The sequence below is a fragment of the Taurulus bubalis genome (genome assembly GCF_910589615.1).
Source record: "Taurulus bubalis genome assembly, chromosome: 2".
Classification (NCBI taxonomy): Eukaryota; Metazoa; Chordata; class Actinopteri; order Perciformes; family Cottidae; genus Taurulus; species Taurulus bubalis.
The window spans coordinates 7,002,391-7,016,680 of NC_136590.1; the positions used below are offsets into that span (position 1 = coordinate 7,002,391).

At 39.4% G+C, this 14,290-nt stretch overlaps 1 long non-coding RNA gene across 1 annotated transcript; it reads left to right on the forward strand.

Annotated features, from left to right (window-relative positions):
• Positions 1-1,121: 1,121 nt before the first annotated feature.
• On the forward strand, positions 1,122-3,528 carry LOC306733354. The gene is made up of 3 exons (XR_013770943.1): positions 1,122-1,230; positions 2,156-2,481; positions 2,737-3,528. It is a non-coding gene; the product is annotated as an uncharacterized lncRNA (long non-coding RNA).
• Positions 3,529-14,290: the final 10,762 nt, after the last annotated feature.

The following is a 14,290-nucleotide window of genomic DNA, read 5'->3' on the forward strand; positions in this document are numbered from 1 at the left end:
TAAGTGCAACAGTTGTATGTCCTTGGATGGGAGTAACACCACTCATCCGTGTCGGCTCATAACGTAAATACATCGTGCACAATAACACAAATTCTTCCCCGATATTCCTTAATGTTGCCGGGATGCCCTTGATACACAGACACACACGTTCCTATGTGTTTTCCTCTCATTCTATTTATCAATTTAAATGCAACGTTTAGACAAGACTAATGAATTATTGGACATTTTACGTCGCTACATTCATAGATGATGAATGGATCAGTAATGCAATTCTTTGAATATATTCCACATTTTTGGTGCTTTTAATTGCTTCCCTAAATTGCTTTTCTGGATTCATCATTGTTCATCATGTAATGAAATGTGCCGCCTAATCAAACCATTATCCTGTGTAATTATTTATTACAGCTTGATTGCATTTCCTCTGCAACACTGAGGAAACGCACTTGTGAAGATATTCTGTCACGCCGCTGAGGAGAAATGTATTAGTTTTTGGCCATTATAAGACATCATCGAAGACTTTATGCAAATTAAAGTTGAAATTTCACTTCACACATTAGTTTATCTATCTATCTATCTTTGTATCTATCTATATATGTATATATATATATATATGGATTTATCTATCTATCAATCTATCCATCTGTCTATATATCTGTCTGTCTGTGTATCTACTTATCTATCTGTCTGTCTGTCTTTGTATCTATCTATATATGGATATATCTATATCTACATATATTATTGATATAGATATGGACTTATCTATCTATCAATACATCCATCTGTCTATATGTCTGTACGTGTATCTATCAATCTATAAAAGAATATGTATGACCACACAAATGTGAAGAATAATCACATACACATTTTAAAAAGTGTTTCTCAAATGATCATAATTGAAATATAAATCTGTTTTACTGCTGTGTTTACAAACATATTTGTTTATTTGTTTGTTTGTGACACTGAAACCTCTTGTCCCCACATGCACCACTTATACCGCTGAAAACACAATCCTCTCTGTCCCTCTCGGTCAAACCTGTTAAACCTGCAGACACACCTGCTCTGTTCATGCAGGCTGAGGCTCAACCCCAGGGCTGACACCCTTTTGTTCAGAACAGCGTGTGAGTGTCTGCAAGGCTGAAGGTGTGCGTTCACTACTCTTCTCTTAAAAATAGTCCACTCTACAAAAAGAGAAGATTCAAGTCGACAGAGGGGCGACTCTGAAAGCAAAGGGTAAGACCGCTACTCGTTTTCTCTGCTCTTAATGGCCGTCTCTCACTTCCTTTTCCGAGTTGCTTTCATGGTCGACGAGGCTGATGGAATTTCATTACTTATGATTGAAAACCAATGGAGTTTTGAAAGCAGAATGAGATGGAAAGGTGCACTCAAAATGCCAGTATACCCTCCAGATGCCAGCAATCTAATTTACTGTCAGTGGTAATAAATGGGGAGCCACCCGATGGCACAGATAAGATGTTATTTCACCATCAGGGTTATCACTTAATATCTGATAATGTCTGTGGGGAGCAATTGTATCCGACAGTTAAAACAGCGGGGCCTCAACTCCTGGCACGAGAAATGATCATCAGTGTGGAAGAATTGTTAATCTGTCAAATCAATGTGACTTCACTCAATAAAGTGTTCATAAAGGGACCTGAGTGGAGGCCGCGGTGTTAATGAATTCTCTTTAATGAAACTGAAAGGTTCTGTGCGTCATATGTTCTGTTCTTATTTGAAAGGCGTTATAAAGAAAGAACTTCTTCATCACACAGATTCAGTCGCATATCATTGATTTCATACGTAGTTGTTGTGCTACTCTATGTCCTCTTGCAGGAATGCTACTTGAGTAGTTGCAAACATTCCTAAAATCAAAGTAAGGTGAGGAGAAAAACAAAACGTTGACTCATAGCATTTACTGCTTTATAGCCAGAGCTGCCAAGTCTCAAACAAAGAAACACAAATCAAGGCATTATGACATCTTGGCCTCTGGATGTTGTTACTGTAAGCAATGCTTGTATTGTGGAGCACGAGAGCGTGGTTCAACACATAATGTGTAAAAAAAAGGTTGACAAAAACATCATGTAGAGATTGGGAAGATATGTAGTGAAGCTGTGGCACACATACAGTGATACAGTCCTGCCTTTGTTTTTTTTTCCAGGTAGGATCTATCTATCCAAGCTCAAGCTTTTTTTTGTTTACTTCCCTTGCCGACCGTCAAAAAAGAACAACCGCAAAACAGAGCATCAAGCATCATGGGAAGAGGTGAGGGCAATGACTGGGATGAAGACCACGGGGACACGATACAGAGTCAGCCCCGGAAACACGAGGAGACAGAGAGCAAAAGCTCAAGCTCAAGCTCGGGGAGCAAATGTCCCAAGTGCTGCTTGAAGACGAGGGACTGCCTGATGAGCGCAGAATGCGGCCGGGCGCTCCAGATCTCCCAAGTCGTCGCCTTCTGCGGCATGTGCATTCGCATGTTTGTGTGTAAGTATCAAACATCTAAGCTAAAGCGCTCATATATCTGCGTGGGCAGGATCATTAGCTGCTCTGATGTCTGACGAACGGGAAACAAATAATTTGCCTGCTTTGATGAGTTTGAATCTATGCCAATAGACATATTTAACCCCGGCATCTAAAAGGTTAATGTGTGTCTTTCTATCTGTTTATGTATACTGGAATTTAAAATATATACATTTTTCATTAGTTACATTAATATGTTTTTCCTCATTTTAATTGCAGAACCTAACCTTGGACATCCGGACCAGTTTTTCCAGGCTGCAATGATTCTCAGCATCCCCCGGCACCCTTAATGAGATTTATGCCATGTGGTTTTTCTTTTCAACTTAGATGAAAATATTCACTTTCAGTTCGTTTCATCAGCTAAAACTCTCTTCATTTCTCTGTTCACAAGTTATTTATTTAACAAACAATTCACTGTATATATAAAAACAAACTAAAGAGACAATCATTATGAATGCATGAACGATTGAATGTGACTTTGATCTGCGCGTCTTTGTGAAAGATTTATTTGGACGCCTGTCTTATTGATCAATTCTGATTGATCAAAATGTGTTTATGATCATGGTTGAGCAGTTTTCAGTAATGACATGAAATAACTGTAATATTATGATAGTAATAAAATGGATTTACCGCGTAGCGGTTATATGCCATGCCGCAGTTTATGTCTGTCCAAAATGTCATCATTTTATCCCGTTCGACATTTGTGATAAATTGTCTTAATTAGCATATGCCTTGTTGAGTTATGGCCTGTGAGGTCACAGTGACATTTGACCACCCAATTTAAATCAGTTCATCCTTGAGTGGGCGTGGACGTTCGTGCCCAATTCCCTCAAGGTGTTGCCCTTCATTAGAATGGACTGGACGGACGGACAACCCCCAAAAACACAATGTGATCGGCCACGGCGCTCGCTGATGCAGAGGCATAAAACAAAGGGAACTTGACGATGTGCAGAGGAATATGACTAACATCTTATCTTAAAGTATGAGTAGAATGACCAGATGGTAGGGACAAAAAACCTTCAAACATCTGAACTAATAAAAAAAATAAAAAAAACTTGAAATAAAGCTTAAAATAACAACAGGGACAAAAGTGTATTAAATTCAACGCCACTAATGATGGAGGCCTGTGGTTAATTAAAACGCCTTTGACTGATGATGATGTAACTGTATGACATTCTTGCTGCTGTCGACACCCTCGTCTGAGGTCATCCGGAGAAAGGTGCTCAGTGCGCACACATAATAAGCAAGCTTACAAGGAATATATTTCCTTTTTTTTGTGAATTCACAAGAAAGTAATAACATTGCAGCCTCTTTGTGCCTCTTTTGACATCATAGAGACATTCTAAACTGGGGGACAAATGCATGAAAAATCAGGACTGACCCAATTCAAAGGAGACATTTGTGCACCCCACAGTTCGAGCGCTATAAGTAGGTTTAAGGTGTCGAGGCTTTTACACAAAGTATGTGTCTCTCATGTCGTCCACAGAGATGCGTGGGTGGACGGCAGCGGTCGAGGCATTGGTTTGGGCGGGGGGAGGGGGGGATTAGAAATCTGTGCTGAGCTCTTTGACGCACATGCAATTCTGTGTTGGCATCCGTGTTCTTGGTGAAGAATGAGCAAGAGCAGGGTATTAGGAAGGTTGTCTGATATTTCAAATGCAGAGAAAAGGCATCTTTGCCTGACCCCGAGGGCGAAAAAAGAAAGAAAGAAATAAGAACCCCCTGGATCTGACTTCTCCTTTGGAATTTGAAAATCTATTGTTCAGGTTCAACCAAACATAGTGTAGTTTGATCATGTCCGGGGGAAATTTCAGCTTCTACTTTTGTTCTATATCAGAGACACTCTCGCCGATATACGTTGTTTTTCCACGTTTAATTGCATTTCCCGAATCTTTACAATGAAGGTGACAGGTGCAAAGTTAGCACTTTTAGTCAGTTTACCCACATTAACGTAAAAGCTGAGTTACGGCTTGTAACCCGACTTTTACGGTAGTCCCTATTAGTCAGAATACCCACAATTATCAGGCTGAGATCCAGGTAGAAAAATAGTAAAGAATCATCTTGCTTCGACCCAAAACGTATGCTGTTCTTACCTACATTTTGGGCTTTGTAGGGCAGCTTGTACTTTCTCAGTTATGCCTTGCATGCAAATTCAACACTGCTCTCAACATGGATTATGACAGACCAACCAGAGTAGAGCAACAAATCACCTGTTTCTCAAGCAGCATGGAAGCTTCGAAAACTCCTGCAATAGATATCGTTCATCTCCAGAGCCCAAAGATTCAACCGAAGAGCCCATGACGTAAATACTTGGTAATTTTCAATTGTTGAATGGTTATGTTTTGTTGTACCCCACATTCTGAGAACAATGCATCTGGTGTTTATCTCCCTCTTTTTCTTTTCATTTTGTGATTTATTTTCTTGTTCTCTTTCACTGCGTTTTCCCTTCAGTTGCTGCCTCTCGTGTGCCACTGTGTCAGTGTAGGCATCACAATACAGGGGTGACATTTCAAGGAGACAGATTAGGGCCTCTCGCCAATTAATTTTGCCTCCCTTCCCCTGTTAAATACACAATCAACCAAAGGCAAAATGTCAGCGAAACAAACGAGGAGCCGCCATGTGGTTGACAATTACCGCCAAGTACCTCAGAAATGCCAATACGTTAAAGTGGGAGCAGTGTGTGAGATGAATGGGGACAAACGGCGATCTTTGAGGAGCCATGTTGCAGCAGCGCTGAAACAGACACATACTGACAGACATGTTGCTGTTAAGGTCAAATGTTAGCTAGATATCGAACCTATCCGTTAATATCTTCGCTAACGCACAATATCTGTAATGCTCATCACAAGAAGGGAACGGATGGATGACATTACTCACTATGCACTGAAAGAGTACATCACTTTACTAATTACTTCACGGCAGAAGTATTCTGTTGCATTATTCCTTGCATTGCTTTCTGTTGCTTACTTCGAGTCGATCAAAGGCGCCTTCTAAAACTCCAAAGTCTCCACATACAGATCGCAGAGGAAGAAACTGAGACATGATGGTTAAACAAGCCGCCAGCATTCGGAGGTTTGGAGGTTTTCAATTACCTCTTATCGGCGGTGACAAAAAGTACAACATTGAAGCCACAGATTTACAGACCCTCCAACTCTGAACAAACCCCAGGTGATTGCTAAGTGTAGACACACCAATGGTTAGCCAGCCAGCTAAGAGAACATAGCATACATAATGGGACGCTAGCCACCTTCTTGCATCATCAGCTCCCACACTAATATCGAAAACAGATTCTGCATTCTTATCCAGACAAGGGTTTGGTATTGGAAGCGTTCTGGTTCCTGTTTGTAGTCCCAGTAGTATTGATGAATCGAATCGTGTTTGAGCGTGCTTTGGTTGACCACTCGAATCACAAGCATGAATGAAAGAGATGCTTGTGATTCGTTCCAAATAAGTGGAACCATCATAGGCCATTGCAAGTATGGCTGAAACCCGAAAATGCAACTTCAGAACTAACCGGCTATCGTCTGATAGCGATTTAGCTCTTTATTGGGATCAAATTAACTTCAATGAAATGGATACTTGTGAAACAATCCTGTGGTTGACGTCATCTCTCAACTCCAGTGTCACATCTCAAACTCCTGATCAGACTGTAATCAATGAGCAACGCACGACACGTACAAAGTCGTGTACCTGGCCCACAGAGGCTTATCCGTCGACAGACCGAGAGCCAATCTGTTGCCGCCTTGCTAACATCACCAGTCTATTTATTGAATGTAGGACTGACAAAATGTATACAGTATATACCCTACTATCCATCCCCTAGTAAGACAGCAAACGAGTCGACCCCCCAAAAAATATGTAAGTAATAGTGTGTTACTGGAATTAGTAACTGTCATGTAAATTGGATATGGAAGCCACAATTTGCCACAGGGTGTTTCACACATTGTTTAACATTACTCTGCTGCTGTGCATTACTGTGTAAGACAACGTTATTCTGTCAAACAGCTGCAGGTCAAATCGTTAGCAGAAACTAAGCTGTGAATGTAAGAGAGGGGCAGAGGGAATCGTATTGTCCAGAGGGGTGACCCTCTGTGGGGGAGCCCAGACGATCTTGAAGGCGGACCAAATCTACTTCAACAGGACCAAATCCACATTGAGTTTGAGCGTGATTTCAAGCTGCTGTGAACACGATCCGGCCCTCAACAACGTTGCCAAGCCTCCATCTGTTGCTCTGAACCATTCACATCTCTGCACCACATGCTTTATACTGCTAAATGTGCCAAAACCTTCTCCTCCCATCCCCTGATGGAGAGAGGTTAAGAAAGGAGGAAACCCGGTCAGGTGTGCTTGCGAGTGGGCTGCTTCCTCTTTCTCAGGGTGGAGAAACAGAAATCCTCCTTGCTCCTCCACAAGCCATCTTAATCGCCTTCTTTTGCCAAGATGCACAGCCGGCCCCGGCCTGTGATTGACTTGGCACACAGCCAGCTGCAATACAATTTGTTGCATAAATTCTAAATCGATGGGTCATTACACTAATGAAATGACATGACAGAGGGACATGATCCTGCAGTAGCATCAAGGTTCTTCATAGCTTCTGGCCATGGTTGGTTGCCAAGATTCTGAAAGGTTTTAGAAATGCTAAATCAGTGAAATTCCTTGAAGTTGATGGTGAAAATGGCCTTGAATCCAGCCTGCGGCAATCTCTCTGTCTCTGAATGCGTACTCCCCTCACACAACAACTAAACCAACTCACCCTCCCATGAAAGCCCACATTAACATCTGCTTCCACAGATGAGAACGACCAAATCACTCTGCATGTGTTGACTAGGTCCACATCTCAGGATAAAAATACAAACTTTGGAATCTGTGTATGTTGCAGAGAGGAAGCGAGAGGGAGAGAGACGGTGACAGAGAAAGAGAAAGAGACAGAAAGAGATGAGATTTGTGATCTCATCTGTTCACCCGGGGCTTCTCTCCAGAGCGGCCTTTTACTGTCGTCAATCATCTCCACGGAGACATCTTAAAACTCTGATGGATAGGGAGCTCTGCTGCATTTCAAACATGCCTCTGATGCACACGCCAGTCACTTTGTGTTGGGCTTCATTACAGTTCCAAAGAACATTTGGGCCTCTTGTTTAAGCAACTGGTAGAGCTACTGGTTATTGGCAGCGTGGAAGACGTAATTAGATCTTATGCTATAAAAGAAGCAATACAATGGGTACAACTATTTACAATATTACTTAAGTTAATGTCATAAAGCATTAACAGTAAAGGTACTCAATATGTAGAAAGGCCCATTTCAGAAAAATGTATATTACATTATAATTAGTAATGCATTCATGTGTACATCATTGTGATGTTGCAGCTGGTAAAGGTGAAGTTAATTTCAATTATTTTATATATTGGTGCTGTGTGGCTTAACGTTTATAATACATCATCATTTAGTAGTAGTAGTAGTAGTAGTATTTCCATTTTGTGTCAATATTCTGAATCTGTATTAGTAGAAGTAGAAAGTAGAGGTGCTGTTCGGCTGATTTATTCCAGACAGAGCTAGACAACCTGCTACCAGTCTTTATGCTAAGCTAAGCTAGCTCGGGCTGTATCTTTATATCTAAGGAAGATGATTTCAGAGTGGTATCAATATTCTTGTCTTACTTTCTGCAAGAAAACAAATGAGCGTATTTACCACAATGTTGAACTGTTTGTTCAGAGGGTCAGGTCAAGGGTTGGTTCAGGTAGCAAGCTTTGCAGGTGCAGGGCAGGCATGGCTTTGTAAAACTGGAGTGGTGCAGAACTCTGGCTGATGCAAATGTGGGAAGACATTGGTTCATGAGATTCATGGGTTGTCCATGTACCAGAAGTATAATGTTGTAATATTAGACCATGAACCTTTATCACAGCTTTACATTATTTATCAGTTAAGTGTAAAACTAGAATCACCGCCTCGCGTCATGTTGCAATTTACATCCATCGCTGTCCAAAATGTCATCGTAATTTTATCCTATTAGATATTTGTTTGAAATTGGCATAATTGGCATATACAGTATATATATATATATATGTATATATATATATATATATATATATATATATATATATATATATATATATATATATATATGTATATATATATATATATGTATATATATGTATATGTATATATATGTATATATATATATATATATATATATATATATATATATATATATATATATATATACACATGAGTTGCCAAATAACGTCTCAGGTGAAATCACCTTCACCTTTGACCACTATTATCTAATCAGTTCAACCTTGAAACTATACTATAATACAGCTTTGAGGAGACCATTGTGTCTCTTGAATAATGTACACAATGTGGACCTTAGAGCATTACGTTGCTCGAGGTGGGAGACACAAAGCGGACAGGTGATGAGAAATCTGTTCTACAGGGAGCTGAGAATAGCTGCTTCTCTGTTTGGCAGACAGCTTGTCTGCTTCTTTTCAAGAACAAGGTCTCTGTGCCTTCTATTCTCACCTTCTAGCAAACAAACAAAGCTAATGTAATCCTCAGCTTCCTTAAAGCCTGATCAGAGCGAGTCAGGGTCAGCAGGACCAGACAGATGAAATGCGCACGCCGTATCATTAGAGTCACGATGGCTCTCCGCAAGGATTAGCCGGGCTGCTTTCGCTGCATTTTCACAGCCAAGACCAACTTGACCACCTCGCTGTGCTCCTTGCCCTAGGGAAGTGGAAGAAGAATTGAATGTACTCTCTGTTTTTCTGAATTCTTATGAGAACTTCAACAAGTCTTTTGGCTGGCGGCCTTTACAGCACTCACTTTGTCAGCATAATTCACTGCCATTAGAACAGGCGATATAAAAGGGCACCCAAGGCTAATTCTAGAGGACAAGAAGTGCTTTCACTCAATCTTTCTACAGACACAAAAAAGAGCCATGAAGTCCCAAAGAGTAATGGGTTGGTGCAATACACTGTAGACATTTACTCCTGGAAAGAAAGAAGAAAGAATTCTTGTTTTAAGTCTCCGTCTTTGCCCTTCAAAGTACAAGGCTGTCATTGATGGCAGCTTCTTCTGAAAGTCAGTCATTAACAAAGTGTGACTGGCAACAATGAACACTGGTGATGTCATTTAGTCACTGTGCACTGTGTGCTACAAATCACTTTGCAGCTTTAACTTTATGTACAAACTGTACTTCAAAATAGTTAATTCCTCTCACACTTAAAGGAGCAGTGTGTAGGACTTAGTGGCATCTAGCTGCAAATATCTAAAACTACATCACGAGCTCTGACTGTTGCATCGTCACGTGTTAGCTTTGTGCGATCTGGGATACTGTCGAAAAATGGCGGTGAAATATAACGTTGAAGACGGCAGTAGGGCTTATTCTTAGCTAAAGAAAACCCAACAATTCTTATAAGATGTTGTTGTAATTATTAGAATTGTTAATTATTAAGGACCAATGTTTACACTGTAAGACATTTCAAGCCAGTTCAACTTGCAAATGAAAGTCCACCTGCTGCTTTGAAAAAGCTAGTTCATTCAACTTGAAATTCTCTTTGATTCAACTGAGAGATGAAAGTCCATAAGGTTGATGTAACTACAACGTGCTAGTTGTCTCAACATTATGATTCAAGTTGTCAGAGTTGAGTGAAGTTATTGTCCCTTGTTGTTTAAACTTGATTCATTTTTGCTTTTATGTAACTCACAGTTACAAGTTAAAATAACTTTACCATGTGTAGTACAACTTGCCATTTCAAGTTAAGAGGATTTACATTCCAAATTTGTTTCAACTTGCATATAAACGTAATTGTGTCTGATAATTGAGTGTGCTTGCTCTATGAAAAGAAATGACCAATAATTCTTACTTCCGTTCAAAAGATATAACATTTATTTGAAGAAAATATACACAGACTGAAACATTCGCTATACAGATAGGTAAGTAAGCAATTTTAGAGACTCCGTGTTTGGAGAGCACGTTAATTCTTACATGCTGCAGAGCCACAAACTCCACTGAACCCACATTGAGACACATCAGAAATATTTAGTTATAATTTGACTTCTGTTCCATGTCTTTTTTTGTTACCTTCACATTCCAATATATATGGCATTTCAAGTGTAATAGCATGTCGTCATGTTTTAGCGGCTGAAAAGCCACATGAGTAATTGCAATGAATTGCATAGACGCGATAAGTTGCGAAAAAGCAAGTATAGTCTCCTGAAACTATAGTTTCAGAGGACTATACACTAATGAAAACATTTCTGCTAATATATCCTTTTAAATCCTAAACACTGGTTCTTAATTATTAATAATTCTAATGATCAGGGTTTCAAATTGACTGTATTGAAGTACAGAGCCAAAACAATCAAAAAGCATAGCCCTGTCCTAATACCTTTTTGAATTCACTGTACAGCAGAAGCTCAAACAACAAACATCAAAGTGAAATCTCGACACAAACCCGAATACACTAAAAAGCAAACAACATAAATAAAGCTCATTAAGCTCAACATATCCAGGTCCATTCTGCATCCAGTCAGTGTCTTCTGGGATAAGTCAAGAAGCTCTCGACTGGCGACAGCATTCGGCCCCTTTGAAAGAACACAGGATGCATCAAGAGCAAACCCTGTCTTACAAATATTGTGTGAATCAAAAAGCAATTTAGATTGCACCAACATGGTGGTTGCACAAACTCCCTTTCTCCAAGATCACTTGTTCTTTTGATAGAAAGGGCCAGCTGCTACGGGTGAAATTGCCAAGTAAAATCAGACAGAATCCTATCAGAAGTGTGTGTTTGTGTGTTTGTCCAACAAGCTTTGAATTTAAAATGAATTCCACTTGAGGTGAATTCTGATTTAATTTCGCTTCTGAGGCTCACAGCGAAACAACTGACTAAACATTGCTCGTTAGTTCTTTTAAATTTGTTTGCCTGTGATCATCAATATTTATGCGTTTTTATTTTAAAAAAAAGAATAGAAACATTTTGCTCGGCCCAGATTTTGATGGCTCTTCTATGATCTTCTGATTCAAAGCAGACATTGGTTATTAAAGAAATTGTAATTGTGGATTGCTTCTGTATAATTTTGTGGTAAGATGGCTTCTCTTTGCCGGACACTTCTCAAGTGTTCTGAGAAAAGGATCTTGAGAAAGGTGAAGGAGTTCTTCGTTGCGGTTTCCCATTTCCCCAGCGATCTCAACCTGTTGAAGGAATGACATCATTGGGGAATAGTTAGAACCGCAACCAAGGTTATTGCTTCTTCAGGAGTATCATTTGTTACTTGTTATTGTGTGAGCCTCGTGGTAAGGCAATTTAATGCATTATGTAACTATGAGGATAAAAATAAAGATACCGCAAATAAGTGGAACCTTCATAGACCATTAAATCAGACATGACAGGCTAAAAGCTTTCCAGCAATTATAAGAACTGTTTCACGTTCTTGAAACCCTTTTTTTTTGTTTACTGTTCAGTCCGATTTAAAAGCTTTTTGGATTCCTTGAGATAAAAGTGGGAACTTTGATTCTACTAAAAAAGAAAAAGTAATCGACCGGTGATTAACTTTCTTGATTAATATCAGCAATGAAGAGTGAACAATGTTTAGGAGCACAACAAATTTAATAAACATCATGAATAAATATCAGGCCAAGAATGGACTCAATGTTATACTAATATGTAAGTATATGTTACGATATCTGTCCATTGATCACATCTGCTGAAATGATAAGATCTTTTGTTTTAACCGTCAACATTTACTCAACTAAAAAGCATTTTGAAAGTATATTTCTTTAATTGAAATAAACCACACATTTGTTTGTGATTATGCCTTATTATATACAATATATAGTATATTTTCTTATGCTATAATATATATTAATTTGCCTCAACCCAAATGGGATAAGTGATTTAGATTAGAAGATGGATGGATGAATAACTAAATTTACTCTGCTCTTTTCTAATTTAATTAATTAATTTATGCCAATGGTTTAAGGATATTATAAGAAAGAACTAGGCCAGGACCTGTGGCATGGGCGTAGCGTTGCTGGTAGCAGATCTAATAATTAATTAATATAAAGATATGTAACAATTATAACTAATTAAATGATGACTTACAAACCCATATATTAGTACAAAAGAATGATGGCACGTAGCTTATAAGCCGCCGTTAGTTTAACTAACAGAATGTAATACAATATTACATTTTGAATGCCACCCAATTTTGGAAAAATAGGGAAAACATTTGATATTAACCAATTCAATCTTAATATCAGGGTTGCTACACAGTTCTTCTCCAGATGTACAGGAACCTATTATGTCATATACACACAAATCAAACGAGCAAGTTCTTTATGAATGAAATATGTATGAGACTAACTACAGAACCAAACTGAAAATGAAAAAAAACGCTAAACTAAATAAATAAAGAATATAATGCCCCGTACAATGAATAACGATGAACTACAACTTAATGAAAAGGATTGCATGTGACCAGGTAGTCAGTGACTCATGTCAATGACTTTAGTTCAAAGCAGCTGAGAGTCTGAGAAGCACCAGGGAAGATGGTGAGGCACCTTTATATTGTTTCAAATGTAATTCAGATCATTAGGCTTAAGATATTTCTATCTCAGATCATTTTCTTTATGTGACTTAAATGTATTTGTAGGAACATCCAACTCATTTACGGCTCTGATAGGCAGACGGGAGGTTGAGCTGTACTGTTCCTCTGTGGGCCTTTCTGCATCTTGGGAGTTGTTGGGTGATTATAGTTTGTTGAATCGCACTCTTCTATTTCTCGCTCAGTTCTTCGTTGAAGTTCGACCGGAGGAGTTCTTCCTTGTCTTCATCTCGCACAGCAGGATGCTGAACCATTTCATCACCCCACTCAGTCTTGCAGGTCGGAGCTGCATGGCACATTAGACGGCACGGGAGGGCCGAAGCTTTACAAGTCAGGAGCCCAACGCTAGAGAAGAGGCGGAACCGGCAGAGCCACAAGGGAGGGATCTGGTATGCAGGATTTAAAGTTATCAATCATCATAGCATTTTAGAAACGGGTCCAGGAAGGCACTTCTTTGGGTTCTTGCCTCTCAGGTTGGACATTCTCTCGGTTTCGGCTGGCAGAGGGCCTTCTAGCCTGCTTCTTCCTCAGTTGGACTCTGCCCTATCTCAGTTTCGAAATGATACCAAATAGTTTGATATGAATCCCCGAAATAAAACCTGATCCCTCCCCCTTCTGTTGGTCTGAGAGATGTGGATTACATCACAATAGAGAGTTTATTATGCCTAACTACGCTGAACCTTTATAAACTCAGTTGTTCGTATATATTTTTTATAAAATACAAGGACGTACTAAGACCCTGGACAAGCATATCAAGGAAAAGTTTCTTGAAGTAGTTTTTGAACAATTGGATGCTTCACTATGTCCTCAGCAATGTGAAGATTGTAAAAGAAAACACGAATGTGGGGTCATAAAACACGGCAGACTCAGCCTTAACGGTTTGAGTGTTGAGTCTTATCTGCCCCGAGTCCAGACACATGGACATTGTGAGAAAGCAGTTCCTGAAAGAAGTTTATTAGTTCCGATTGTGTCAAAGACATTTCAGTTCATCTCTCGTTGGCGCGTCTGCTTCATGGGTGACATTATATAACCTACAATTACACCAAGAGACACCCACAAATAGGAGCACACTGCTTGGCTACTTGGCAAATGAAATCAATGACCAGAGTGGGAAGATAGCTGAGACAAATGTTTTGCATTCAGCGGCGGGTGCATTAATAATGGATGATT